This window comes from Sciurus vulgaris, assembly GCF_902686455.1.
Source record: "Sciurus vulgaris genome assembly, chromosome: 14".
Taxonomy (NCBI): Eukaryota; Metazoa; Chordata; class Mammalia; order Rodentia; family Sciuridae; genus Sciurus; species Sciurus vulgaris.
Genome location: NC_136475.1, coordinates 93,674,833 through 93,702,646, shown reverse-complemented (window position 1 = coordinate 93,702,646; position 27,814 = coordinate 93,674,833). Strand labels below are relative to the sequence as shown.

The following is a 27,814-nucleotide window of genomic DNA, read 5'->3' as shown; positions in this document are numbered from 1 at the left end:
CTCAATGGAAATCACACGGAAGAGTCCTGCGGCCTCTGCCAAGTCACCTTCTGCCCCGCTAAACTCGAACTATTGGTTGTCATCTTACGACACAGGGATAGAAAGATGCACGAAACGCATAGGCGTAACTATTTCTCTCTGCAGCTTTTTCCAGTCATTTACTGTAACCAAGTGCGTGCATTCCAGTGAGGACACCGTGAAACCTGAACAGTCGGGCTCCATGCTTCTGATTAGAGACCCTCTGGGGCTAACATATGGATCAAAGACTGGTTGATGACTGGTTCCATGACTTTTTGGGTACTAGGGATTAGACTCAGAGCACTCATGAACCACTGAGCCACAGCCCTAGCCCTTTTTGTTTGTTTGTTTGTTTGTTTGTTTTTGAGACGAGGTCTCACTCAGTTGCCGAGGCTGACCTCCAGTGTGCAATCCTCTGGCCTCAGTTTCCCCAGCTGCTGGGGCTGGGGTTACAGGTGTGCACAACCACTCCCTGAGTCTTTAAAAAAATTTTTAAATTAGAGCTAAAAACGCATGTCCACAGGGGTCAGGCTGCATTCTTAAAGGCTCTCCCCAGTGTGAAAAGTCCTGGGCTCTTCCTGGGGCTTCCCTGACACTGAAAGGTCGCTGACACAAGTACCAGCAGGACACAGGGCAAGGCCTGAAGGCAGAGGGGCTGGAAGCAGGACGTATGTGGACATCAGGGGGCCCGGGCAGCAGCCCAGCAGAATTGCCACCCCTGAGACACAGCTCGGATGGGGCAAAGTCACCTGTGCTCACAAGGACACACAAAGTGGGAGACAGATGAAGGACGGTGAGTGGGCTGATCATATAAACCGGGGAGGGAGGGGCCCTAGTATTTTTCTCCCCCCATAGGAAGGGAATTTCAGGTCTGGTTTCAATTTCACAGTCTGACAAAACAGGAGCTCTAGGGAGCACTGGCGAGGACTTGCCCCACATTAATTCACAGATGGATCTGAAGCCCGGAAAGGTGAGCCCGTGCTGGCCACCCATCCTCTGAGTCGAGGTCAGGGCCAGCACGGCGGCACCGGGCTTCTGGCTGAAGCCCTGACCCTGCAGCAGGCCAGCGAGGCTGACCTAAAATCCCCGCGTGGTGGGGGCTCTGGCTCTGCGCCCAGGAGCAGACCCACTGCTGGCCGGCACAGGCACTGACCAGGTCCCAGCCACAGATCTAGTGCCTGAGGAGCCTGAGTTGTCCACTTTTATCGTGACTGGTCTCAACTCAGATCTTCCTCAACGGGATCACAGCCAAGCTCTGGAGCCTCTAGTGCCAACACAAGGGGGCACAGAGTACCCCCTGCTCCTGGCCCATGTCGGTGCCCTCTATCAGTGGACACGTTTTTGGTATCCACAAAGCTGCTCTCCTTCCACCTGTCTCCATGCATGCTGCTATCCTGACCACCACCCTCTTCAGGTGCAGAGGCCCCAGGGCCACAGGGCCTCTCTGGCTGCAAGTCCACCTGTGGTGCTGTGGCTCGTCACTTGTCAATCAGAGCAGGGGCACAGGGTCCCCATGAGGGGCTGTGCCAGACCTGTCGACTTCAATCTTCCATGAAACAACAGCCCCCGCAGGCACCTGGGAGACTCAACCAAGCTGCTTTTTTCTGGACCCTTTCCAGGGAGTCTGGAGGGTGACCAGGAGCTTCTGTCATGCTTCTTGGCCAGCTGCACATGTTCTGCCACCACCCTTTGCCCCACATCATGTGCAAGCATCAACTACACAGGAAATCATGGCAGACACGGTAACTAGAGAATGGGAGAAGCCATCACCCCCAGGGTGGAATGTGGCCCACTGATGATTCCTCAGCAGTACCTTCTGTGACTCTGGGGTCCAGGATGAAATGCACTTGCCCTCGCTCAGCTGTACAAGGCAATGACTCTGCCCGGCAGTGTTCTTAAGAGATGTCAGGGAGGGGAAGAAAGCCTCAGCAAGGGGCTTGTGTGTCACTGTGGTGCAATAAATAAATCACATAAATCTTTCTCTTCTGCACCATCGTTAACATCCTTTTCCAGAATTATGAAATTCCCACCTGGCATCCTTCTGGGTTTACCAGCTGACAGAGTACTAGTCAGGAGACACAGGACATAATTCTGACCACTACACAGGTCATGGGCAGAAAGGGGTTAAGGTAAAGCTGCCTTTATAAGATTGTCTAGAAAATGTGAGCACTCCCTAACAAAAGCAATCTGGCAAAGGTTTAAATGACTCAGGGTAGGCCCATTCCCATTTCTAGAAAAACTACTCGGACCACTTTGTCTCGCTTGGACTGAGCCTGTTGCACCGTCGCTCAGTTACAGCCCATGACAGACGCTGCGCCAACCAGGGGTTTGCCGGCCTCTCCCTGGTCACCACGCTGAGTCAGCAGGCAGGTTCCCAGGCCGGCTCCCTGGGCTCTCAGTTGAGAACGATTGCCGTAAGGGCTCCGAGGAGGAGACAGAAATTCAGAAAACAGCTGCAGGAACTGCACCTGAGGACACCTCCCACCACAGAGGCACTCCAAGCGGGAGCAGGTGCCACCAAGGGTGCTCAGCACGTCCTGCTGGATGCGTCCCGGCCTGCTTGCCGTGCAGCACGCACGCCGGGTGGAGCATCTGGTGAACCTTTACCCAGGCCTGGCCTCTGGATCTCCCAGAGGTGTCCCTCTGCCCAGCCATGCCACTTCCAGACACTTGTACCAAGTAGTCACAGTGACAGTGACACAGCCACCCTGCTCTCATTTTTCCTGTTCATGAAAGCGGGGGGTGGGCAGGGGTTGACCCATGATCTAAAATTGCATTTTATATAAACTTGGAGCAAGCATCGACTCTTCCCAGATCCACACCTGCTGGAACAGGCTTCCCTTGAGTGCGGCCTCGCCAGAGTGAACAGCTCATGATTCCAGTGTTCAAGTCAAGTCTCACCCTCCCGAACACCTGAAGACCTAGAAACTCGCAGGAAGCTAGCCAGCTTTGCCAACATAAACCTACTAAGTAACCAGGAGCCCTGGTATGTACATGAGCAAGTGTTTCAATATGGCCTAATAGTAATAGAGGTTAATTATATATATTTCTCTCTTTTTCTTAAAAGAAAAAACTTCCAAGTCATACACCCAACTGGATTAAGACCCATGACTTAGGCGATCACAACTGTAAAACAAACAGCCAAGAGCTCTCAGTTCCACTTGGTCCCCTGGACTCTGTTCTAAGTACTTCACTTACACTGATTCACTTACTCCTCACACTGATTCTGAGGCTGGTACTATTATTATCCCCAGTTGACAAATGAGGAAACTAGGGCACAAGGAGACTTAAGTCACGCACAGTCCCCGAGGTTTGCTGATTCAATCTTTCCTCTCTTCCACATGGCCCTGCATGAGGCGAAGGAAAGTTTCAGGCCGTGTAACGCATCATCACACTGAGCAGCTGGGACCACACGCAGATGCTCCTTTACAGAAACCAGGAGTCTGTGGCTCTCACGTCCCTCCAGGCCATTCCCACTGGAGGCCCCGGAGCCCAGCACCATCTCAGACACATCCCCCTGAGCCCAGTTCCATTGGCAGGAGCCGCAGCACCAGGTCACCTGTGAGGAAACAGAGGCCAGCAGCTGGAGCGCAGGCGTGGCTGCCCCTTGCCTTGTGGCCCCACGTTCCAAGTCAGTACGCCATCACGGGGGAGCAGAGCATGGTGGGCTCCCCTCAGTGACAGCCATTCACACGGACACGGGAAGACACCAGGTTGGGGCGCTGTCCAGTTGCAGCCTCCGCCTCCCGTTTGAAAATGCACGAAGACAGGTTGTCACGACAGAAAGGGAGACCATCTCTCCAAGCTCAGAGCAGACGTGTGCATTAACAGGAACCGACGAGATTTCAGGCCCTTAGTAGGAAGTTCCCCCAATCCATCGGCAACCAGTTAAACATTCTCATTTAGACAGAAAAAATATATATATATTTGTGAGTTACTTGTAAGAAAACTTCTAACAGAAAAAGTATTGTTTCATCTTGACCCAGATACTAAGCAGCACAGAAGTGGCACAGTTACTCAGTGGAAGGTTCGCTCGCTCTTGGCGGCAGTGACGACACCCACTCGCTCAGATCAGATGGCAAAGGCCACCAACCCCAGACTTCCCCGAGTTCTGTCAAACTAGACGGGCTCTCTGAAGGGTACAATGGCATAGGAAGGGGACACCGATGCCTTGGGGGACCTTCTGGGTCTGAGACAGCCCTCCCCAAAGGACGGGTTCTCCCTACCCTTCTCGACTGTGTGGCCTCGCTGGGAGGGGGCGGGGCCGTTCCTCGTCGGGGTCACAGAGCTGGGCAGCAGGCGACTAAAGCAGGCTTCCCAGAGCACATCGCCACCCGCCACCCGAGAGAAGGTGGTTCAGAGGTTGCTAGGCAGGAAATGTCAAAGAATGAGGTATCTTGATGAAGGCAAGCCAGAGAATGAAGGCAATCCGCTCCCAGAAACTGAGCCGCCCTGCTCCCCGAGTCAGGCAGGTCTGCAGAATGAACCCGAAGCCAGCCTTCTCCCTGCCGCCAGACCACCACCACCTGACACACAGGTCCACATCCGCAAGGCAAAAACAACGGGGCCCGAGCGTTCTGCAGGGAAGCAGGGCTTATCTGTAAAGGAGCAGATCGCTGAGATCCCACCGCGGACCTTACAAAGCCTGCACCTTGCGGTTCACGCCTGGCTGAGCACACTTACCCAAGGCTGCAACCTTGACCACCGTGCTGTTTCATTGCTCATGCTGGCAACCTCGCTGGGAGACGGCAAGGGACAAGTTGCTTGCTAAGGCCACGGGGGAATGGGGATGCTTAAAAAGTGACCGCAGAAGAAGCACTGTGAGCCACAGAACTGTATAGGAAACAGGCAGAGGCAGCACCCGGACTGCAGGGGTAATCCGCTGGGACACCTGGAAGGTGGTGGGACAGGTCGGCCCAGCCTGCAGTAGCCTCATCCACCATGAGGTCACAGTGCGAGGAGTCTAGCCTTGGGCCTCTCCAAAAGGGAAACTGAGTCCCCGCAGCTGACCAGCCCTGGAATGCCAACTCTGGGGTGATAGAATCCTTAGACCAGGTCACCTGTGCCAACTTCTCTGGGCAGAGCACTGGAGAAGTGGCATGGGGCAGGGGTGATCTCTACCCTGCTCCTGTCCTGCTCAGCTTCAGCCACACCACGCTTGGAGACTGCCCTGGGTTCAGGGGGAGGCACCAGGATGCAGAAGCAGGAGGGAGCCAGGCGGAGGGGGCGGTGGGCTTCTGGCTGCACCCATGCCCTGGGTGAAGGGTGATGGAGGTGCCTGCCAGGCAGCTGGGCACTCTCTGCTCCCCAACTTGCTCCCCCAAATGCTAGGTCCTGCCAGCAGTGCTGGCTCTTCCTATATTACAGGCGAGGGAGGGTTAATTGATGGGGAGGTTGGTGAAGGTGGGGAGAGGGGGCCCCCAGGAGGTGCTAAGCCCACTGCACATCCCTGCGCAGCAGCCAAAGGCTCTCCAGCTTCCCTTGATTTACTTAGATTAATGGAGATGTGTGCACACAGGTACATGCATCGAACCCACGCAAGCTGAGCTGGACCCTACACCTCTTCAGTGTGAATGTTCCCTAAGATCCGATAGGTTTGTTTGGGCTCCTGATCCCCAACCTTATCCCCACCCCACTCCCTTCCTCTTGCTTACCCTGGAGGAGACCCATCCAGCAGTCAGGTAGGTCCTGATGATATATGTGTGGGTGCAAGTATTATGTACACATGCGAATTTTCATCCCTCTCCAAAGACAGAAAGAAGTGCTGAGACATAAGATCTCCTTACGCGTGGCCGCATGGCCAGGGTTTGGACAGCCTTCCTCCCCCACACTAAGTCCATCAAGTGAAATAGAAGAGCAGCCCAGCCTGGAGGCCCAGGACTGCAACAGGGCCTGTCTGCAGGAACAAGCTCCCTTCCGCAGGAGGGTGGATAAACAGGAACCAGTCTGGCATTCTTAACAGGTGAGATAAGGAAAGCAGGTGCAGCCTACCTGGTGTTTATCTTCTTGCTTTTACTTGTGAGAAATATTTATCCTTTATTGCCTACTGTGCTATATTTAGGACTCCATCAGTTTCCGGCCTTTTCTCTCTTTTTTTTTTTTTTTCTCTTCTTTTCTTTTTTTCTCCTTGCCTTGTTGATCTAAACCAGCAGTTTTAATTCCACTTAAGACTGTGAAGGATTCTCACCCCACCCCCGTGCCACTGTCTGCCCACTGTCTGCCCTTCGCACAAGTCAATTTTCCAGGTGTTAAATAACATTAGATAATAATTATATAATCAGCATAAAAATTAAGTGCTGCGTTCCACCACAGGAAGACACCTCACATTTTCTGCCTGGTTTCTGTAACATTTCCTTGAACTCCAGGGATCCTGGCCCCTCGGTTGTGGTATTTATTTTCTTATTGATTTTCTTATTTATTTTCTCATTGATTGTATTACCTGGAAGTCCTAATTTGCAGCTGAGAGAATGAGTGCATTTTAAATGTGACATGCGAGCCGTTTTTCCCTCTCCACAGGCTTGTCCCTTGGGTGGGAAGCGTGGCGTCTCATGGGATCCTGCTGTGGACCATTTGTCTGCCTGCCTCTGCCTTTGGTTCTGTGGGTCATTTTTGCTTTTGTGACATATCTCCTACTGGAGTGAGGGTTCGCCTTGCCCAGGCCATTGCCACGGGCACAGTGATGGGGGCAGGACACAAGTCTATGCTCACAGGTGCCCAGCAAGGGCTGCCCAGGCCTCACGGGGTGCACACACACTCGTGGGCATCTGATGCACCAAGTTCACCCAGGCAATTCCCCGAAGCCACCGGAAGGAGAGGAGAGTTTCACCTGGTCCGGAAGACACCATCCACCTTGGTGAAACCAGCGTTGTCCAACAGGCTGGGCTCTGTCTAGCGTGGCATGCGGCTTGCGCTGGGTGCTGTGTGAACCTTTCCTGGACCCGCACACGCTGGCAGCGCTTCAGCTTGAAGCTTCCCTGAGCCTGAGAGGTTCATTTGGGCTCCTGGTTCCCTCCCACCCCGTTACCCTTGCTGACGCTCCAGGAAGCCCACCCTGAAGCCAGGCAAGTCTCGGTCAGCAGAAGCGAGCCTCCCAGGACTCCACAGGTACCGACCCTGCTTGCTCTGACCAGCACCCCTGACCGCACAGCAGGCGTCAGGGTCCCCTCAGACGCTGGCCGGGTCAGGCTAAACAAGAAGCCCGCCTTCCAAGGCCCATGAGGATTTGCCGCCCCTTTTCTTTCTCTGTTCCTGAGGAGCTGTTCCCCACCTTGTAGACTTTATTTAAGTTTATTTAAAAACAACTGAGCCTCTCATGGAGTTTCTAACTTTGAATTGTCAAGTAAAACTGGTTTTGAGCCACTAGCACCATCACTTCATAAAACAGGCAAATTTGAAGAAAACACATCCTTTCAGCTGAATACATTTAGGAAGAAACTATCCGGATTTTTCCTTTTTTGCTCCGGCCACCAAGAACCCTGTGAGAACGGAAGTGGCCGGGCAGTGCCCATGGAAATGCTTGGCTTGGCCATGCCCTCTGCTGCCGGCCTCACTCCCACCCCACGCACCCCGACTTCTGTATCAGGGATGGCTCCCCTTCTCTCTCATACTACCCCCCTCTCCTTAAGCTCTGCAGAAGCCCGTAGTCTGCAAAATGTCCCAGCGAGGGCTGCCCCCGCTGCCGTGGAGGGTCCCCAAGTTCCCTGTTTCTGATCCATCGATTTTCATTTTGTCCCCCTCCTCGGCCCTCCCGCATGTTCCCCAGCATGTTCCTAATTTTGAGTGACTGACCCTCTTCCCTGAGATTCCTCTAACTTGCAAAAGAACCAGAGCCTTCAAATCTAGTCACTGTCCAAATGAGATTCCTTACAACTGATGTAATCGGCCGATTTATTTTAGAGTCTGAATACATACCCAGCCGCTTGGCAGTGGTGGAGGCCACCTCCCGTGACGTCAGAGGGCCCTGCACAAACAGCGCAACAGCGGCGCTCTGTCCTCCACGTGAAGGAGGCAGTGTTAGGTGATTTGCTTCCCTGGCCTGAAATGCTCTCTTGCCCTCCTCCAAACCCTGCCCATCTTTCAAAACCGAATTCAGACCCACTCTCTGCAGAGTCCTTTCACCTCCCCCAGCCCTCTCGGATCTCTTCTGCTCAGAGGCCAGCGTGGTGGCCTCCTGTCCTTCCCATTAGCATTTAATTTCGCGGCTGTCTTGCCCGCTCACTCGCTGCCTGTGGTTATTCTGGTCTCCCTAAGTGGACTGTGGTGGGCAGGACCGACGTCTTCGTGTCTCTCTTCCTGGGTCCTGCCCAAGGGGACCAGGTGTGGCACGACTCACTCAGAGGAGCTGCCAAGTCCTCGCAGCTGGGCGAGTGACTCTCTCCATCTACGGTGGGTCTCTAAGGCAACCCCTTTGTGACCAGAAGCAGGAATCCACAGAAGAGTAGGCTGGCGGGCTGGTCAGTAGCTGGGCCAGGGGCCTTACCCTGACCTCACTGGAACAGTCGGGCCAGCTGTCCCCCTTCTCACGGGACTCCTGTTGGGAAGTTCAAGGAGAGGAAAGATGGGCAAGGGCAGTACGTGCAAAGTGTTGAACCCCTGCCCAAATAGCTGGAGGGGGTGTAGGACCCAGGCACTGTGGAAGGAGTCCAAACACTAAGGGGCTCAGAGGGATGGAGCAGCCCCCTGGGGGAGAACAGGCTGCAGTTCAGAGATGGGCAGGGGAGGGGAGGAACCAGAAGAATAGAATCTCAGGCTTCTGTTGAGACCCCAGCATCTGCCAAGTGCCACCAAGCTGAACTCGAGGGAGCTTACCTGCTGAAGGTGAGGGCTGGGTCAAGCAACCACCTGGAGCACCTTACAACTGCTGACCCTGGAGCCTGCCGGGTGCGAATTCATCCGAATGGCCTCCCAGGAAGTCCTGGGGGACACTGGAGATGCTGTGGTCTGAAGATCACGAGATCTTCACTCCCTCACAGAGGCCACCAGGCAGATATGGCTTTGTATGCAGGGTGGCTGAGTGACTGGCTCTATTTGCTTCAGGTTAGAAGAAATGATCTTTCAATCTTTGCAGCACTGGCTGGGACAGGTGTGCACTGGTGGAGGGGCAGCTTCAGCCCCCTGGGTCAGGCCATTGACCTCAAGTAAGCAAAGCCAGGCTGTTGTTTGATTACCCTGGAAAGCCAACTTGCTTTAAAGTCAGCATACTACCGTGATGCAGCCACTTCAATGTTTAACGGCAGCTCAATTCACAATAGCTAGATGGTGGAACCAACCTAGATGCCCTTCAACAGATGAATGGATCAAGAAACTGTGGTATATATACACAATGGAATATTATTCAGCCATAAAGAAGAATAAAATTATGGCATTTGCAGGTAAATGAATGGAGTTGGAGAATATCATGCTAAGTGAGATAAGCCAATCCCAAAAAACTAAAGCCCAAATGATTTCCCTGACACGTGGATGATGATACATAACAGGGGTTGGGAGGGAGGCAAGAATGGAGGAAGGATGGTTTGCATAGAGGAAAAAGAGGGGTGTGGGAAGGAAAAATAACAGAATGAGACAAACATCATTACCCTATGTACACATATCATTATGCAAATGATGTGACTCTACTTCATGTACAACCAGAGAAACAACAGTTGTACCCCATTTGTGTACAATGAATCAAAATTTTTAAAAAAAGAATGAAAAGAGGTCACTGGGCTGTCACCACTGTGTGCCCTCTCACTCAAGATCTCACTGTCAGGGCTGGGGAGGTAGCTCAGTTGGTAGAGTGCTCGCCTCGCAAGCACAAGGCCCTGGGTTAGATCCCCAGCACCACAAAAAAAAAAAAAAAAAATCTCACTGTCGTCCCTGCTGTGCACCTTCCTACTGGGGACACTGGGGTCATCCTGGTGTGTGCATTCCTGCACAGGCCTTGGGGGCCATTACCGTGTGCCCCCTTACAGGGGATTTGGGAACGGTCAGGACTGTGGATGACACTCTGGCTAGCTGAGATCTGGAAATGGACCAAGCAGGGAGAATAATAAAGTGCAGATGATCTTTGAGTCTGGATAGAGGAAGCTGAGGCTAAAAAGATGTTAGTTACACGATCCAGTGAATCCCTGCTGCTTCCGTCCCTTCCGTTCGGTTTCTCCACTTGGGAGTTAAAAGGCTGGCAGGCCACGGCACCCTGAGCCCCTCTCGGCCACAGCACAAGCCCTGGGTTGAGAGCTGCCGTGGCTGGTGCTGCCCCACAGCTGTGCTCCCTGCAGAGACGGCCTTGGCGGCTGACCTTGTTCTTGAAGTCTCTGTGACATTCAACAGCTCCAATCAAAAATAGAACAAAAGGGAAAGCTCAAGACAAGTCGTGTTGACCTTCGATTAATCCAGACAGAAGTGGAGCTCGGGAGACGGTCCCACCCAGGTGAGAGGAGCAGGCCGTAGCTTCTGAGCAGAGACCTGGAAAGGTCAGTCTACTCCCTGACTCTCCTCACGCTGCCTTTCCTCCACAGCCTGTCCTACTACCGCCCACGGGGCAGGAGAGTGCCCACTGGTTGGCATTTAGGGGCCTCTGGCTGGTACGCCGCTCTTCCTCCACCTTGGAAAAAGCCTCTTCGTGGAGAATGTGAGTTTTCTGCTGCTGCTCTGCGCTCTCGGTCGTGCGGGGCCAGCCCCTGTGCACCGGCCCCCCCCGTGAGCGCTGCAAAGCCTGAATTGCTGTGTTGTCCTAAACTGAAGCCACTACAGCCAGCTACTCGGCCACTGCACACACAAAGCCATATCAGCCACATGGCTTCTGTGAGGAGAGAGATGCCTCCGTCTCTGCTCACTGTTCTACCTCCTAACTCGCTTAGGAACCCGCAGGGAGCAGGGCTGCTCTTTCTGCAGATGCTCTGAAAGCTGCAGTGGCCGGGACAGATGGGAGCGGGCTCAGATGGAAATCGGGAGGCCAGCTTTGAAGCCACTGCAAAGGACTAAGGCTGCAAATACAGAAGAGGACAGAAAGGGACCGATGAGAGAGGAGGGGAGAGGAATCTCCATAGCAATTGGCATCCTGTGAAATGCAGCTGGCCAGGGCCTCTCCATGGAGGAACAGGGAGACACAGACACACAGGACTGCTGGTCAGGAGGCAGGGAGACCGGCATCAGGTGGACGTGAAAACAGCATGGAGCTGCCAACAGAATTCAGGGGACACGGGAGAGTGGGGGGTAGGAACCAAGGCAGGGCAGAGTCTCCTGAAGGGAGAGCCTGGAAAGTGTTCGTGATTACTAAACAGGCCAGAGGAGTGCACGGGAGTCAGAGAGAAGACCCGGGCCACCTGCCAGCAGCCAGGCCCTGCAAAGCCCCTGCCTTCCACACCCAGGGGCCCAGAGGTCCCGGGAGGGGCAGAGGGAGAAGCTGCTCCTGCCACTGTACGGCCAGTTTGGTGTGGGGCGAAGAGAGGCAAGGAAATTCAGTCAAAGTCATGTGGGGTGCTGTGGCCCCACCTCGCCAGAGCCATGCCCCCCACCAGGGGCCAGGACACAGGCACTGTGTCCATCCCCGTCCCAAGCAGCACCCCTCTTGCCCGCAGCTCAGCCCCCTCTGCGTTGCCAGATGTGGCTTCTGATGACTTCAGCTTAGAGGAATCACAGAGAGCGACTCTTTTCTCAAAGTCGTGGCTCTTTAAGTCCTGAGTGGGGAATGAAAAAGAAAGTCCTCTGGTGAGCTGCGTTCAAGTCCCCTGCTTAGGAAAGAAAGAAACGTCAACTGCTAAGGTTGGAGAACACGCTACGGACAGCTCTGGGTTTTCAACCCCAGCTTTCTCTTCCTGTCACAAGTTATGACATCTCTGCAGATTTCAGGCATGGATTCTACCATGTGAAGCAGCCACACAAAGGTGTCCTGAGGCCCAGGCCCTGTCCCTTCCACTGGTCGGTCCTCATCTATCATGGACAGCTACGCAACACCAGACCCTCAAGGAGGAAGATTTCCCCAGGGGAGTCGGGAGACAAACACCAAACTGTCTCTTCCAGGATGGGATGTGCATGCCGGGGAGCTGGTCGAACAACCTAAGAGAAATATCTCAGGTGAAGATTTTAAAGTCAGAACTAAGACTATTTTTCAGTACATCACTCTCTCCACGGGGAAGGATGAAGGATGGAGGAGACGGTGGCACTTGTAAAGCTTTCGCAGGACAGGGCAGGTCTCCAGACTCTGCAAGCGATTAAAGACCGTTTCCCAAACAGCCTTTGAGGAGGAGCAAGTGCCTCTGCAGTGTGGTGCCTGCAACAGGCTCCGGCCGAACACGTGGGCGTCCTGACTTCGATGCAGAACCTTCTCGTCCGGATGGTTCTCCAGAACAATCTTCTTGTCTAGCTTTGCAGAGAGGATGGAAAATGGACTCAAGTTCCTGTGAACTGGAAGGAAAGCCCCCGACTCACCTGTGCCACGTGGGCTTAGATGCAGCCCATGTGCTACGACGTCGAGGTGCTCGATAATCGCCTCGGTCTCCCGCAGCCTGGTGCCATACATGGAGCTGGCCTGTGCATCCGATCCACACTAAAGTGCAGTCACACCCTTCCATGCTAATTGGGTACTGTTTCCACATCTTCTGCCTGCAATCGAATCTGTTCTCAGTCATCACGCCGAGGCCTAACACACACATTTGACAACCGTCGATACTGGCTAAGCTGCTGCGGGGTCTCAGCTGTGCAAGTGGCGGTCGGTGAGGGCCTTCTTTGGTGCAGAGACGTAGAGCAAGCGCTTCACCCCTAGTGAGCTGCAGGCTTTTCATGGGGTTCAGACTGTGCCTGGTATATTCTAGTGAATCACAAATGACGTAGTCACCATAGACAGGCTCATGCAGTAGGTGTTTCATTGCTTGTGTGCAGGCAAAATCGAGAAATTCAGTTGGAAGAGGAAAACAATTATACACACACACATGCACGCATACTGCTCTCTGCAAAACTCTCTTGTCCTTCATTCCTGTTAACGATCCACTACCTTTTGCCCACAGCAGGAGAAAATCGCATCAGCAAAATAGAAGCAGTTATTCTTTCTTTCTGCCACTTGCAATTAAAGCCCAGCATCTCAGCTCAGTCCAGCAGAGAAACTCGCTCCTGCCTACTTCAATACTGTTGTTACCGTTTTTAAGAAAGATACCCGGATGAAGTTGTTTATCGCTGTTTGATGAGCGTCACTCCCTTCAAATTTCCCACGGGTCACACTAGAGAGAGGGTGTTGCTGCACACATGGCTAAGAAGTATCTTCCAAGAGAGCCGGCCACGGGGAAGGCAGGTCCTGTGCAGCAGATCTGCTCCCTAGTCTCAAGCAGTGGGTGGAGGCTGAGCATCTTCTCATGATGCTAGCTTGGGGACCCAGCAGGCAGAGCCCGGCAGAGGTCCTGAAGACCCTGCCTCTCCCTAACCTTGTCAGTTCCTCAGCTCACGAACAGCTTCTCCCAGCTGAGCGTTCTGGTGACAGTTCTCCCATCTCAGCATTGACAGCCCCACCATGCCGGGTGTGAGGAGGCCCACAGCTCCCAAGTCCCTCCCCCACGAGAGGCAGGCTGCTGCCAGAGGAGGACCTCTCTCTCCAGTCGTCTCCGAGGAGCGTGGGGAGCCAGGTATGACCCTGACTGCACAGCAGCACGTGGGTCCCTGATGCTTTTTGAATTATCAAGTCTTTCAAACGTGTAGCATAGACTAATCTAACACTGTGTCAACACCTGGGAGAATTACTGACTCTCAACACTTGGACGTGTTTGCTTCAAAGCCTTCATTAAGATGACAATCGTAACTCCTCCAGCAGGCCCAAGGAGCTGCCTGGCTCTGTCTCTGCAAGGGGACTACCGAGTCCAAGACGTGCTGCCCTTGGCCAGGTATTGCCAGACCGTGTGCCCGAGTCTGCACCGAGTAGCCTGTCCACACATGGACACGGATTCTCACCGCCTGTGGGCGGGTGTTGGAAGACTCCCCTTTGTCAGTCTGGTGGGTCTGCAGTCCCCCTCCCTGGGGCCGAGCTTGGTCTTGAGTACTTACTACCTTGGCAGGGCCCCCTACCTGGGTAACCGTCTCAGCATAGTCTCTGTCCTTTTTCTGTGTGACTTGTTGTTTTGGAATGGCCGTTTCTGGGTAGACGTCTTGTCTGTGTCTTAAGTCAGCCCCTCGCTTGCAGCTCAGTGGTGCGGTGTTTGCAGAGTCCTGCTCTCACCGCACCTTCTGGACTTGTTTATTAGCCAAAAAATAAAAAAAAAAATGCTGTTCAGACATCTTCCGTGTTCCTCCAAGGCCACGAGCACGTCCACGGGGTTGAACGCCCCCCCACACACTTTTCTCACGATCCCAAACTGCCACTCTGTCCACGTTGAACAACAACTGCCTGCTGCCCCCACCCCAACCCCTCCCTCTGCTTTCTGTCCCTGTGACTTTGACTGGCACTGTGGATACCTGGAATCACACAGCATGTGTCCTTTCGTGACCGGCTGACTCCACTTGACAATGTCCTCCAAGTCCATCCAGGAAACAGGGGCCAGAATGTCCCTCCTTAAGACTGAACACTACTCCGCTGTATGAACAGGCCACATTTTGCTTCTCCATTCCTCTGTCCATGGACACTGGGATCACTGTTCCCTGCCATGGATGTTGGTGAAAACCCCTATTCCGTGTCCCTCCTTCCTGCTTTTGGGTGCACTCCACGCAGGGAATTGCTGAACCGCACGGTAGCTCCGTGTTTAATGCTAGTCACTGTGGTTATACATAGAGGTGGGGTCCCTCTGGACAGAAGAGCACATACGGAGAGTATGGTTTGCTCCATTTTAGTCTCTGCAATCTCCTCCTCCCTCCCCTTCTCCGACCCACGTCCCCTCTCCCTCTACTCGATCCGTCTTCCTTCTATTGATTGATTTTTTTAATTGGTCCTTTACGTGGAATTCAGTATGGCCTGTCCGTATTTCTACATAGGATGATTTGGTCAACTTCGTTCTGCAGTTCCTCCCTTTTCCTGTCCCTCCTTCTCTCCCCCTCAACCCACTTCCTCTCCTCCACTGACCTCCCTTCTATTTTCATGGGATCCTCCCTTATTTTGCTCTAGTTTCCACTTAAGAGAGAAAATATTCCACCCTTGGCTTTATGAGTCTGGCTTATTTCACTTAGCAGGATATTCTCTAGTTCCATTCATTCCCAGCAAATGCCGTAATTCCATTTTTCTGTAGGGCTGAGTGTGTGTGTGTGTGTGTGTGTGTGTGTGTGTGTGCACGTGCATGTATGCCCATCTGTCGATGGGCACCTGGGCTGGTTCCCTAACTCAGCTCTTGTAAACCGTGCTGCTGAAGAGTGGGATAGCTGGGTCATGTGGTCGTTCCATCCCTAGTCCTTTGAGGAATCTCCACACTGCTTTCCAAAGCGGTCTTACTAGTTTGCATCCCACCAACAGTGTGTGAGTGAACCTCTTCCCCACATGCTCACCAGTATTTATCATTATTTGTATTCCTGATGATTGCCATGCTGATTGGAGTGAGATGAAATCTCAATGTAGTTTTGATTTGCATTTCCCTGATTGCTACAGATGTTGAACACTTTTTTATATCCTTCTTGGCCATTTGTATTTCTTCTTTTGAGAAACATCCATTTAGTTCTTGGTTATTTGTTCTGGATGTTTTGTTTGTTTGGTTGGTTGCTTTTTGGTCTTGGTCTTGTTCTTTATATATCCTGGATATTAACCACCTATTGGAGGAGTGGCTGGAGAAGGTCATCCCCATCCTGTAGACGCGCTCTCCAAGTTCTTAACCATCACACTGTTTCTCTTCAGACTGCATGAATCTTCAAGTTCATCATTTCCTTTGCCAAGCAGATTTAGGGAGCTGCTGTTTTGTTAGGTACATATTCCTAGCTCTTGTCTTTGATTGGTTATATTTGTTATAAAATCTTCCCTCAATATATGGTCATCTTTACTGTACAAGGATTTTAATATCAAACATGTGCATATTGCCTTCATGGCTACTGCTTGTTATATCTTTTTTAAATGCTTTCCTGGCCCAAGGTTGGGCCAATAATGGAAGATACTCCCCTTTATTTCCATTGTTCCATATAGGTTTTTCATCTTTCTAAACTGACCTCTTGGTAAGTGGTTAACTAAGAATCTGATTTAGCTTTTTACTCACATAAGTCATCCAATGACACGTAGCAAACTGTACTTTTCCTACTAATTCACAATTCTACATCTGTCTGAGGCCAGCTTCTCGAACGGGTCATTTTCTGGGTTTCCTGGTCCATTTGGTTGACCCACTTTGTTTTCTCGCCCCAGTGTTGTGCTGGCTGAGTTACAGCAGCTCTTTAATAAGCCTTTGCCGAGCAAATCCCATATCACACCCTTTTCCTTTAAAATTGTCCCACGTTTGACCCTGCCTGTACTCCAGCCTGTGAGTTTCAAGATTATCTGTCCAGATTCCTAGAATTGTACTGAATCCGAAGATAAAATAAGGGTGTGCTGGAGACTTTGGAATATTGAACCTTCCCGTCGGTGACACTGTGGCCCCAACTCCAACTGCTTCACTTTGTGAGTGACACTTGACATTCCCAAGACCACGCTGGGCACAAGTGGAAGAGCCAGGCCAGGAGCCCCTTGCGAGACGCTCCTTCCACTAACTTCAGGAGGGGCCCTCCCTCCACCCCAGAGATAGCTTTGCCTTCTCGTGTCTCTCCAGGAAAGTGCAGTCATGAAGTCACTTGTCCATTCCATTAGCATTTTGAGTGCCAACAGCCTTTGGCTTTGGCCGTGGGCAGAGTTCCTCTCCAGGAATCTGCGATAGGATGTAGGGGAGAGGGCTGGTGGAAGATCCAGAGTCATCCCTTGAGAATTAAAATTTGGCCAGCCATGAGGGGCAGAGGCAGCATGGGGGAGGGAAGAGAAAGTGGCCTGGGGGACTGAAAGGGTCACATCATTAGACATTGGGGTCAGAGGCTGTGCCGTGGATGGCTGTGCTGACTGACGCTAACCAACCCACAGGAAACCAAAGCAGAGGAACCAGATGCTAGCATATGAATTTACTGCCAAAACAAAACGTGACCACCAGGTCAATCAGTAGCTATTTCCTATGGCCAAACATTTGCTCTTTGTAGGCAAATTGCATGGGACGCCCAACTCTAATCAGAAGCTTGCTGGATGACTCAGGCTGAGGAGGATTGCTATGAACCGAGCGTGTCCTGATTCAGGGGACCCATGTCTCAGACAGGGTGTTGCTGGCAGATGGAGAGGAGCTGCCCAGGCCTGGGAGCCCTCCCTGTCATGGCCGGTCTTGTGTCCACACCCTGCCTCCCTGCCTGTTTCTTCCAGGACGGTCCATTCTCCTTGGAGACACACCCTGTCTCAGGACGGCCCCTGCTGTAAATCGGCAGGCAGTGAGGGTTCACAAGACAACCAGGGGCTTTGGCTTCCTAATCTGAGCTGACAGGAGTTGGTTCCAATTTCCTGGGGACAGGAAGAAGCGTCACTTGGTCAGGAAAGAGACTGAGGCCCACAGAGGTTGAGGGACTGTGTTATCCAAGGCTATCTGGATGGTGGTTGCCTGGCCGGGGTCACAGCCCAGGCTTTAGACCCCCTGAGAGGGGAAATGTCTGAGGACACCAGGCACCAAAGGTTAAGAGGCTAAATTTGGTGCCTAACCACATCGACCTCAGAGGTAGAGAAACCTGAAAGTGAGACCCTGACTTCTGCTCTCCTAACTTCCCACAGTACCTGCTCCACAGTGCTGGTGCAGCCATCTCACACATGCCGACGGCAGGTCCCCCACTCCAGCTGGGCCCAAGCACGCAACGGAGGCACAGGACACAAACCCAAGTTCCCCCTCATGTCACCTTGCATTGCACACAGGGCCTCCTCAGGGAGACCGAGTTCCCCTTATCCTTCCTCCCTGGTTTCTCCCCTCTTCTCCGGTCCCACTTGCCTCTGGATCTCTCTGCTCCCCTCCTTCCCCACACGGACACGTCTTCCTCCTGGACCTGCTCCATAGTCTTTGGGGTGCAGGTGGCCCTTATTTCTGGCCAACCCCAGAGCAGAGGTGGGTCCTCCCTGTGCATGCTGGGCCAGAGCACCTTTCCCTCAGCATGACCAGCTCCTCATCCCTAGAGTGTGTCTCAGCTCGCAAAGCACTGTGCCTTCTCCAGTGTGGCCAAAGACGTCCTCCCTGCCAGGACCTCAGAGCAGAAGGAAAACTCCATCTGGCCACCTTTAACAGTTATGTACTGAGTGCCTGTGGGACAGATAGGTCACTCTGAACTGCAAAAAAAATCAGGACACTAGGACTGTAGTCCCAGCTCTGCCACCAACTCAATGGTCAGCCTTGAAACTGTCAGCTTAACTTTGTTTGCCTCAGTTTCCCCATCTGCAAGATGAGAGGGTTCGGATGACCACCAAGCTCCCTTCATCTGTGAGAGCTAATAGTTTCCTGTGCAGGCACATCCGTGAGTGTTGTCAAACAGGAGGATAAATTAAATAATGAATTTATGTAAAACATACGTTCCAATGGGCTGAGGTTCCCTGTTACTATGACAATATTGCACCGTGGCTCTGGGTTGTCTGTGGAAGTCACCCCGTGTGGCTCGCAACATGACTGCTCTAAGGGGAGAACATCTCAGTGGAAAGCAGAAAGGAGGGGGTCATAGGTTAGACTTTTCCGTACATTGTTGCAAGCTGGTCTTGACTTTGTGGAAGGAAAGATGTCTGTGTGGAATGTCCAGTGGGTCCTCCATTTTCACATGCACGTTACAAGCAGGGGGGATGTGTTCCAGGTAACCCAATCCAGTCCTGCTCGGGTAAGCTTCCATGGCAGGCAACACACTCAGAACGTGTGTGTCATCCAGTTCCTAAATTAGCTTCCATTAGAGCCGCTTCCTTTTCTGGCATCTTCTGGCCTCCTGGTTCTTTACCGCAGAGCTTTAGATGTGATTGGACCCCGAGGCTCCTTATGCTGGAAGCTCAGGGCCCAGTGTGCATCCTCTAGGAGGAGGGCTGGGGGAGGGGCTAGGTCCCTGGGGCACTCCTAGGAAGGGCCTGGGGCCCACTCCATGGGAATGGGCCAGGTCTCCCAGAACTGAACGGTCACCAAAAGCACGCGGCTTGCTCTCCAGCCTCCTCTCTCTCGCCATGATTCCTCTTCTGCTCACACTCAGGGCTCTCACACATACTCCTGCTTCACGATGTCATGTCACAATTTTTAGTTATCCAGAAGTTCCTCAGCAAAGCCCAAACAGATGGGACTACCCAATCTTGGACTTTCAATCTCCCAAACTGTCAGTCAAATAAACTTCTTTTCTTTACAAAGGACCCGGCCTTGGAGCTTTTATTATAGCAATAAAAAAGAGACTCAGATAGTTCCATAGACATCGGAGGCTTACTTATGTGCTTCAGGAGCCCATAACCCTGCCCCCCGCCAAAATGGCCTCTGATTGTGCATCTTTTTCATATGTAGGGGAGAAAATTTTCCAAGTAAAACCTGTGTATGAGCAAACCACTTAGCAGGAAAAAAAAATCTTGATTCTGGCATCAGAGAGACCTGAGCTCCAAGTAATTTAGTAGCTTATCTCTAATTTTGGAAGAGTTACTTAAATGGTGTGCTTCTCAGCTGTCTCACCTCTGTAAGATGTGGGGGAGATCATTCGCCTATCCCATGGGTTACCGTGAGGATGAAGCTTCCTAACATGTGTAAACCTCACACATGGTTGGTACCCAATGGTTGGTAGATTTTCTGTGCCCCCTCCACGTCAAGGACAAGCAAAGCTGCCACCAGGAGAAGCTGACAAGCCCACACCGAGGGACTCACACTGCTGGGGTCTCCGTACAAGCATGAGCCCCACACTAAGCCCCTGAACTGGGCCTCCAGTGTCTTTGCTTCCACAGTCACACGTCTCTTCAGAGCGGTTTCTGTGCACTCCCATGGAGCGCCCCCCAGGAATCTCCCCCTCAAACGTCTCCTCTCCAGGTTGCAGCCCCTCCTCACCCGTCCTTGGGAAAACTGTGCCCAAGCCCCCAGACGCCTCTCTTCGGTGCTGTTTTCTCCTACCACCTTTGCCAACAAAGCCACTTCCTTGTCCTCGAGGCACCTCGGGATCCCACTTCTCCTCCCTCTTGACTTTCATTTCTCATACCTTGCCTTGAGCCACATCCTCTGTGCTAGAAACAGCTCCACTTCCTGTTGGCCCAGCACCTTCTGAGCACTTCCCTCCCCGCCGAGCTCTATGAGGAGTTTCGACACCCATGCCTCTGGGGGGGTTTCTAAAGCATGTTTTCTACCCCGATTGGGAAACTGGCGAGTTGGTAGGTTCCCTATGAAGCATGCAGCGTGCAAGAGATCAAGGCCTTCCTGGTCCCTTGTCCTGGGTGGGAGAGCACATACCCGCCAGTTCCACCTCCAAGCAAAGAGAAGCCTCCCCAGGCAAGTTCCTGAAACCAGCACCTGATACTAGTTTTCTGGTTTTGCTGGGATGATGGGTACCGGTCAGTTACCAACCAGCTCGGGCCCAGCATGTGGTCTTCAGTCCTCGTCCTCCATGAGCTTCAATCTGGTAGGAGTTAAGATACAGTCTATATCCAAATATCGAGTTCAAGGTGGCGTTAGTCTTCCAGTTCCTGTGCACATGGGAAGTCCTTCAGCACTGGATTCACATGAGATCAGTGTCATCACACGGTAACAGCACAGAGTGTCCACCTGGTGCATTGCTCCTTGTCCTTGCAATGTGGACATTTTCACTTCCACTTTGCAGACATGGGGGGTGAGGCAGAGAGGTAAATGGCTTCCCTTCCCAGTCCTAGTGGAGCCGCGGCTGGTACGGCAACTGCCCCTGCACAGCCTCCCCTGGTTGTCGTTTGTCACTGTGGAAGACAAGAGGCGCTCCGAGGCCAGGGGTGTCATCAGGTATTGCACTGAGATGATGACCCAGAGCTGCTGCTTTCCCTCTCTCTGTCTCAGACAGCCAGCCTTCCTCAGGGATGTGGCCAGATCCGAATCCTTGGAAAGAGCAGGACCAGGGAAACAGGTCTCAGATTGTCAGTGAAATCAGTCCCTCAGGACAAAGAAGTCCATACCTAGAAACCAAGTTTAATAATAGAGGCAGCCCTGTGATCGCTGGTCCCTTCCTGGGGCAGCAGGAAGCCCCCGGGTATTGCAGATTCTCAAATGCGTTCCCATGGTGGTACCTGGTGAATCATCCAGAGAAACACCCCAGAAACACCCATGCAGCTCTTTCCATGGTGGTTCTGTTGCAAGATCTTCTGCAAAGCTGAGCGCTACAGCTCAGGCTGGAGGCTCTCCTTGAAGCCCACCTGGATGAACCCATGGATTTGGGCCCTGGCAGCTCCCCAGGGGGCAAAAGCCTTTGATCCCCAAGCTCTCCCCCACTGGCTGTCACCCTGGGAAACAGCCCAACCGGTGCTCTTGAGGAAGGGGGAAGGGTCAGCCTGATGAGAGCTTTTGAGCCCGGAGGTCAGGGTGCAGGGGAGCCGCTGATGAGCAGCGCCCATGTGCCTGTCCATCAGGGAAGGCCAATCCTTCACCAGGTACCTTGACAAGGCACTGCCACAGAGAGAATAGGAGAGCCAGCACCCTGACAGTGGTTAGCTCTGTGACCTCGAAGAGCTTCTTTCAATTCCATGGACCTTTGTTCTCTCATCAGTATAAGGTAGTTAGCAACATCCACCTTATAAAGACTTCGTAAGAATGAAAGGAGATGATGTAGGCAAAGTCTTGGCACAGAGAAAGTCCTCAGTGAGGAAGTGCTACCACGGCCATCCATTTGGTAAGTACCAAAAACTAGAGTAATGCACAGCTGGAAAATCCCAGAGCAGGATTCCTCCCGGCAGCCAGGAACTTGTAGAGTGCGTTATGTGTCCCCAGATCAAACAAAGAGCACCTTCCCCTTCCACAGCTCTTACACACACAAGATTACTTAGGCTCTGAGGCCCCTGAAGTATTGCAAGGGGGCCCTGAAGGCTGGATTATATGTATTTCCGAAGGGAATTGACAACGCTTAGCTTTCCTCTTATTTCCAGAACCCAGTACCCAAAGGCTAGGGCAAGCCTGGGAGCCCACAGGCGCTCACATAAAAGGCAGATGACTCCCTAGTGACTTCTCACCCTACCCCCTCCCAGCAGATTTCTTCAAATGATTGACGGTCTCCATGGCAATAGTAGAAGTCCTGCACACCTGAAACCCCCAGCCAGCTCCCAGGACAGTCCCCTCTGCACTGGGCCCTCCAGATCCCTGAACAAAGGTTATTTTGAAATGGCTCACAGTGCTGGAGGGTGAGTACTTTGTTCCTGAAACCAGGTGGTGAGATGACAATACTTCCCCTTAACCGTTGGGGCTTTATCAAACCAGGAATCGCAGCTCTGATGTGTGTTAGAATAATCAGGTGGATTGCAAAAAAGAGTGCTGACCAGACCCCAACCTAGGAGCACTCTCTGCAGAAACTTCCAAAGAAGTCATGCTGTCTCACTAGTGGCCATTGTTCAGTACACCTCTATAATAGCTGCATCTGAGAAAGAAGCCACTTGTCAGGGCTTTAAAAAAAAAATACTTGTGTAAAATCGGCATACCCAATGTCACCTGCTAGATTTGGGACAGTGCTAAAGCCTTTTTTCCGTATCTAAAAAGGTGGTTTCAAGTGCATTTAAGCAGGAAAAACCAAGGAGGAAAAATTGCAAACTATATCTAGCTACAAGCTTTCCCAACCTGCTCAGTTCCTGCCTGGCAAGTGACAATGCTGGGGACTGAAATCAAAAGAGAAAGACACAACGCCCTTTTCATTTAACTTCAAGGGCAAGTTCTTTGGTTTGCAGCAACATTTCCAACATGGAGGAGTCTCCCCAGGGACAGAGGAGACATTTCCAGTCTCTCTTTAAAGAGCCCACAGAACAGCTCTAGAAGTCAGCTAACCTTTTGCAAGGTGAGAATTTTGGCTGCATTATTCATCCCAGGGAGAAAAGAGAATGAAGACGCCAAACTAACACTAGCCACTAACCGAATTAACATCGTCAACGCCAAGGAATAGATCTGCTCTGCGTCCATTCACCAGCAGCTATCAAGCTCTTGGAGCAGGCGCGGGGGCTACTGAGATGTCGGAATGGATAATGCTGGGTCTGAGCCCTGGAGGAGCTGATATGGGAAAGACAGCCACTACACAGTCTCAGCACCTTGGACGAGCTCTATGCCAGGGGCAGAAACAAGGAGAGGGCGCCCCACCTGCAGGGACAAGTCTGGGGGATTCGCCAGATGGAGAAGAGTGGACACAGGATTAGGAGGGCTACCCCTGGCCGCCCAGAAACCTGAGCTCCAGTCCCAGCCTACAGCCACCTTGACTTCCGGGTGCCAATCATAATGCCTGCCACCTACCACCTCAGAACAGGGCAAAGGCTGGTGAGACAATGTGGCAAGCCATTCTTAGAATTTTTAAGAAAGATGCTGAGGTCAATACAATGAGGGCCATTTTGTATTAGCTCAGCTTTTGATCTAAATCAACATGATTCTATCTGACACCATTTCTGCTACTGATTAAAATCAACCACTATTTAAAAAGTACCTCTTTCCTTGAAGATCTCGAAATAGATTTCTGTGTTTTAATCAATTAAGGAGTACTTACTGAGCACCTCCCTTATGCCATATCCTGTTTGACATCTATAAATAAATCTTAAAAATTGCAACGAAGCAAGAGTCTATCAGTGGCATCCATCTTCCGGCTTCCCTTTCCATTTCTATGGGTTTGGCACTCAATAAGTTAGTGCAATTTTTTCTTCAGGAAGAGATTGAGCCAATCATGCTTCTCTGGGTTTTTCTTTTCTGTGTAAAGAACCTAACTTGCATAGAAATCTGGACAATGGCGTTTGGCAAGAGCAGCATGCGCTATTCGTGGGGCTGCTGTTTCTCCGTCCCCAGCAAGCGGACTTGCAGGCTAACATGGAAAATTCCACACCTGTGGTGCCTCCAACAGGGACAGATAGAGAGACTCAGTTGGGGAGTTGTACCAACAAGAAGTCCACACTCCACCCAGGGCCACCCAGACACAGTCATCCAGCAGGACTTGCAGGGGACCTAGACTCCTTCCAACCTCGAGCCCCGCAAAGCTTCCAGGAGGGAGGACTCGCGCCCTGCAGAGCCCATGACAACACACTGGCTCCGATCTTCCTCCCATCTTCTCTGGGTTAGGTCTGGGTACTCTTTTTCTTTAAGGGAACAAAGGGGAAAGAATGCCAAGATTACTGGTGCATTCAGTGATTGAGAAATGTTTGCCATTTAAAGCTGTTTCACTTCCTGCCTGATACCACAAAGAAGCTTTTTAATTAAGTTAACCTTTACTTTCCTTAATGCCACTATGCGTCTGGCTCATTTTGCCCATTTTTCGTTTTCAAAACTGGGTTATGATAATGAAACACTTGGTTTCTATTGCTTGTGACAATCAACTTCCAAGTCAGTCCATTTGGGGGAAAAGTCACGGGACGGCCAGAAGAGAGGACAGAGTGAGAGGAGGAGCAGGTAAGGATGGATGAGCAGGAACAGGGACACAGGCAGCAGAGCAGGTCTCTGCCCTGCTCTGAAGGCACCTGCACAAGCTGGCTTTGGTCCTGTGAGCCCTCGGGCTTTGGAGGAACCATGAGCAGTGGGTGATTCCCAGAGCAAGGACTACCTGGTTGGCACCCTCGCTCACTGCGCCCTAGGGCTGGCAATGTGACTTACCCCAGCCATAGCCCAAAGGAGGAACATCACAAATTGCTTTGAGATCCCCAAGGACAGGTTCCAAAGCAGGTAGAATCCATGGAGCACAAGTCCTGTTAATGGGACACAGCAAACTTCAGGACCAGCGCTGCCCTGTCCAAACTGTACTGTTACTACTACAGCCCAGATGGTCCTCAGGATTCACAGTGTCCAGGTTAAAATCACCACAGCTCTTGCTTCCTACACGGTCACCCTGTGCCAGGCACGCCACGTTTTGTGTGCACCAGTCACCTAATCTGCTCAGCATCCTGCAAGACAGACGCTGCTGCCTCTCTTTACAGATGAGGAAACAGAGACACAGAGAGACTGAGTGACTGGATCTGGGTCAACTTCTAACGCAGCCACACCCAAGGGCTGAGAATGCAGGTCCACGCTCTTGATCACTGTGCACTGTTCCAGGGCTCTCTGGTCGGCCCTCGACCTCTGTTTAAGAAGGACCTGTTCCTGACAGAGTGGTTGTAGTTATTCATTCAGTAAGTATATGTTAAGGGTCTGCTTCTCTGCAGGCTCTGAGGCTGAAGAGATGGACAGAGTGGTGTCTGCCTTCTAGAACTGCAGTGCTAATGTAGTAGCCACTAGCCACATGCAGTTAGCAATCACTGGAGACATGGCTAGGCCACATCAAGATGTGTTCACTGCAAGGTGCACACCAGATTTCAAAGACGTGGTATGAAAACAATTGTAGACTATCTTAAGTTTTTTCTGTGATCACATGTTAAAATGATACTTTCAACCTGTTGGGTTAACTAAACTATAGCATTTTTACACATTTGCCACTTTTTAACATGTCTACTAGCTGATATCAAGTTGCACCTGAGACTCACATTGTGTTCCTGCTAGGCAGCCCTCTCCAGCGGCGCACTGAGGAGGACAACAGAAGAGAGCTGTCATATCACTCAGGAGGCAAGGGCAAGAAGGAAGTGCCTGGAGCATCGAGCGAAGCAAGCGAAATGCTGGATGGGCTGGGAGAGCTCAAGCACCAAGGTCAAGTCCTCATCAGTGGTCTAGTAGATGGACAGGTCCTCTGCCACACTGCTCAGCCCCCACCATAGAGACTCAGGAAGGATCTGACCAAGTCATAGAGGCTGGATTCAAAGAGGATCAAACATCACCAGCAAGAAGAGTGTTTTTGGAAGCAGCATCAACTACTCTGGTTTTCATCTTGATTCGGTCTTTATTTGTATCCAAAAACATCCCTAGTGTGGCTCAGTGGTAGAGTATCAGCCTAGCATGCATGGGGTCCTGGCTTTGATCCGCAGCACTGCATATATGTGTATAAACCTTCCTCCTTGACTTCCAGGAGAGATTTGAAATCTCACCTGTCTGATCGTGATACTCCACACCCCTCTCCCCAGACTTCTCTGTGGACTGCGGCATTTTTCACACTGTTCTCTGCGTACTTGAGGCCCATCCCTCCCTTTCTTCTTGTTTCTTGCTTCTTGCTAGGAGAACTCACTTTGGTTCAGAGCAGCCATGGGCCCAGCTCCAAGTGAAGGACCACAACTGGCCTAAGCCAATGATGACAGCCACTTCTCTCTCTCTCTCTGGCCTCCCTGGAAGCTAAGGGTAGTGTGTCACCCAGTTCCGGGCAAGAGACCAAAGCTGGGGGCCATTGGCTAGAAAACTTTGCTGGACAAAATGGGACAGAGTGGGTTTTGAAATGCAGAAGAGGGCTAATGTCATTGAACCTGTGGACCCCAGCCTTCCTGATAGTACAAATGAACCCCTTGTTCTTTAAAACAACGCAGCCTAGTAGTCAGATATGCTGCTACTTGCAACCTCTGACATTCACTCCGGGTATACAAACCAAACATTAAAAGGGAAAATAGTTTGTCCAGAGATGGAGACCACTCCAAAGGAGACTGGCCACTGCCACTGGGCTTCTGGCCTACCAGCCGGTTCCACTCAGTTCCCAGTACACTGACAGGAAGAGCGCTGAAATCGGACTAGCAGTTGTGGATAGATCGAGATGGAGAATTCTCATTCCTGCGTAAACTTCAGAGCTATCGGGAAGGCTTTTCTCCACCAGTGTAACGTTGTAATCATTTCCACATACACTCTTCCTTGTACAAGAAACAGAAGGGTCAAACACTTTTTTCTTATTTTATTTTTTCCTTTTTCCACATTTGTATTGGTGCATTGTAGTCTTGCATAAGGGTGGGATTCATTGTTACATATTTGTACATGTACAAGATAGAAAACATATTTATTCCATTATGATTTTTTAAACTTCTTTTCCTCCCCTGGGGCACTCTGTCGGCCAGCTCCCCAATGGCAAGTCCCTCACTATTTGAAGCTCAGATTTTCAGGTGCAGGGAGCCAACGACGTGGGGTGCGTGGCCCCACCAGGGAGTAAGTTCTGTTAGTTGAGGTTGATCATGATGATCCCTCTGCCCTTGGTGGAACTGGTTTAGGAAAGGACCTAAGACGACTCTGGCCAACAGGCTGAGAGAGGAAGTTTCTGGGAGACGTCTGAGAAAGCCTTCCTTCTTCCAGCGAGGGGCCCATCACAGGCCTGCCAGGCTGCAGGCACCACACTCCCAGCACAGGAGACGCCCACATTCTGCTCCTGTGAGAGTCCTGGGCAGTTCCAGTAACTGGGACAAGGTAGGCGACGCAGCCAGCTCTGCTCTGCAATTATTCAGAGGTCCAGGCCCAACCCATATAGTCTTTAGCATGTGACTTCCAAAGTCACAACCCAATTGGCCAAAGAGGGGGAGTGGCTGGTTTCCCTTCAGCATCTCCTAGAAGTTCAACCTAATGGCTCCAGGAACAATTGTGTTGTTACTGGACCATAGTAAAGTACACAGCATAACCTGCTGCTGAATGTTTCAGAACTTCTCTGCACCACCAGGACTAAGCTCAGGTGTGTGCTTCAGAGGATCCTGCACAGAGAAGCGAAGGAGCCAGGTGTGCAGATGGCACTCACACCCCACTGATGAGGCACCCATGTGGCCACAGCCGACTGCAAGGGAGGCTGGGAGCTGTGGTCTGGCTGTGTGTCCAGGAAGAAAAGCAAACAGCCTTGGTGCAGAATGAAATTACAGAGTTCCATGTTTATAATGACG

General features: G+C 51.8%; 1 long non-coding RNA gene across 1 annotated transcript in view; it reads right to left on the bottom strand.

Annotated features, from left to right (window-relative positions):
* The window catches only part of LOC306644234, a 34,044-nt gene extending 7,240 nt beyond the window's left edge, over nt 1-26,804 (bottom strand). Inside the window, exon 1 of the long non-coding RNA XR_013759215.1 lies at nt 24,708-26,804. This is a non-coding gene — a long non-coding RNA (uncharacterized lncRNA). The remainder of the gene's footprint in view (nt 1-24,707) is intronic.
* Between the last annotated feature and the right edge of the window lie 1,010 nt (nt 26,805-27,814).